Source organism: Rhea americana, unplaced genomic scaffold (assembly GCF_003343005.1).
Source record: "Rhea americana isolate MKP2758 unplaced genomic scaffold, rheAme1 scaffold_181, whole genome shotgun sequence".
In the NCBI taxonomy this organism is placed as follows: Eukaryota; Metazoa; Chordata; class Aves; order Rheiformes; family Rheidae; genus Rhea; species Rhea americana.
The window spans coordinates 429,290-431,769 of NW_028185939.1; positions in this window are offsets into that span (position 1 = coordinate 429,290).

A 2,480-nucleotide genomic window follows, 5' to 3' on the forward strand; every position below is an offset into this window, starting at 1 on the left:
TGAACCGTTGAAAGAATCGAAAATAAAGGAGCGGGGCCGGGGGCTCGCGGGCGCCCGGGGGCCGCTGCCCGCTCCCGGGGGAGCCCGGCCGCGGCACCGGCGCGCTCCGCCGCCGGTTTTGTCCTCCCGGCGATCCCGTCGCCGTCGCCTCTCGCCGCCTTGACAGAGCCGCTTTCTTCGGCGCCGGGGAAGGCTCTGAACCGTGTCGGCCCCCGCGGAAACCCCTCCGCCTTTCACGCGCTTTTGTTGGTGGCCAGCGCTTGGGTTTTTTTCTTTTTCATAATAATGGAGAGGGTTTTTTTCCCCCGCTTTTTTTCTTTTGCGCGTTTGGCGCTAACTCCGAAYGCGGAAGCTGTGATCCGGGCTGTTCCCGTTCGCCCGCGCCTGGGTTTGGGCTCGGCTTGCCCRGAGATCCGCTCGGGTTCCCGGCGGGCGGCTGGGGCGATCTCCGCGGGCGCCCGCGCGGGCTCTTCCCCGCGGCTCCTCCGGGCCCCGGCGCGCGGGAGCCTCCCGCTCCGGAGCCCCGCAGCTCCGTCCGCTGGGATCCCGGCTGGGTTTGCCGGGAGGAGCCGCGGAGCGAGCGGCCGCCTTCGTTTCTGCCGGCGCGGCTGGCGGAGCGCGCGGCGGCACGGCGAACGTGACGATTTCTGGAGGAACCGGTCTTGGGGTTTTTTTTTCCCCTCAAAACCTGGCAGTCCGCCGGTTTTTCCGGCCACCCACGTGCGCCCTGCTGTAGCYGGGGCGAGATCCCGGCGTGATGAGTGGCCCTGGGCCTCCCGCTCTTTTAATTTGCACTTCCCCTCGTGCACGAAATGTCTGGGGTAAAATCTGTGCGGTTCCAGGTGCCAGCGCTAGCGCAGCCAGCTTTAAGGAGGGCCCTGCTCTTGCAGGGGTATTACACACTGCCTCTGCTCGTTCCCAAATCGTACGGATTTCCTCTCAAGTTTGTATTCGAGGGAACACAGCTACGGCAGCTAGAACAGATCCAGGCTGTCGTGTTTTACGACGGCTGAGCAGAGCCACGAGTTCCCGAGCTCAGGCGAGCTCAGCGCCGGTTCGTGGCGCGGGGACGGGGGAAAGCAGCGGCGCGGCGCGACACGGACCCGTCCGCGTCGCGGATATCGTCGTCCCGAGCGGTTCCCGTTTGATGGGGAACGTTGTTCTGCACGTCGAGCGGAGTGACTGATTTAGCTCTTAAGCCCGTGCCTGCTGAGTGGTATTTTAACATTGGTGAGCGGCACATGGAAAGAATTGTTTTCCTGTTCGGAAATATCAGCGGCATCCCGGGAAAGCGCTGGAGGACAGCGTAATAAATTCTTCAGCAAGGCGGCGCAGAGAGGCTGTGCGAAGCCGCTTGGCAGAGGCCGGGGAAAGAGCCGCCGCCGGCCCGGGACGCGGCGCCCCGAAGGGCGCCCGGCCGCCCGCTGCGCCGCCGCTCCGCGTTCGCGGCGAAGCCCGCGAGGGTTTCGTGGCTCGGTAAATGCTGGCGCTGTAAAAAGAAAAAAAAAAACCAATCCACAAGTGGTTTTCGCCTCCCGTTCGGGGCGGGAGTTGTGCGGGGCCCAGCACTGCTCGCAAATGCTTTTAATAAAGTGTTCTTTCCTGCGTCCAGGGGAAAAACCCCAAACCTCAAGCCTCTTCCCGGTACATAAGGAACAGATGCTGCTGGGCAGAGCCCTGGCTCGCAGCTGGCGCTGCCGCGGGAGCCCCGCTGGGGACCCTTCTCCCCCAGCAAGGCAAAACCTGCCAGCGCCGCTGCTGCAGGCGGCTCCTCCGTCCGTCCGTCCGTCCGTCCGTCCGTCCGTCCCACTTGGGCAGCTGCAGCTTGGGCACTTGTCGCCCGGAGGAGCCCGCGGCCTGGCTGCGCCGCTGGTAGGTGCCCGCGGGCTCCCCRCGCGCCCGGCCCCGCCGCGGGCCTGGCTGCTCCGGGCGGTTTCCGTCCCTGCCGCCGGCGGCTCCCAGGGCCGCGTTTCCCCGGGAGCGGTGACGCCGCAGCCCTACGGGGCCGTTTCCCGTGCTGGTGCCTCAGCTTCGGGTCCGCGCCGTCCCGCTTGCCAGCCGGGGGAGGCGCTCGGAAACGTGCTAGGTCGGAGCAGAGCGCGCGGCTGCTCCGTGGTGCACGCGCGTAGACACGTTGGTTTTATTTTAGAAGAAGCACTTGAAACGGCTTGGTCGTTTTGCACGGTACRAAGCAAATCTCTGCAGGCTTCAAACGCGCCCGCTCTGCGAAAAGAGCCGCCCTCGGGGCCGGGCCRGGCACGGGGCTGAGGGACGCTGGGCGCGTGGTGGGCTGTGCGAGCGAGCCCCGCTCGCGGAGCACCCCCATCTCCCAGCCCCACTCCGGCGGTCGCTGCCGCGTGTGGGCTCTCCCTGCACCCTGGATCCTGCGCCAGCCCTTTTCTCCCCACTTTTGCTGGAGCCTGGCTTGGCTGCAGAGCTGCGTGGCCCTGTGGAGGATGCTCAGTGCCGTGGAGGATGCT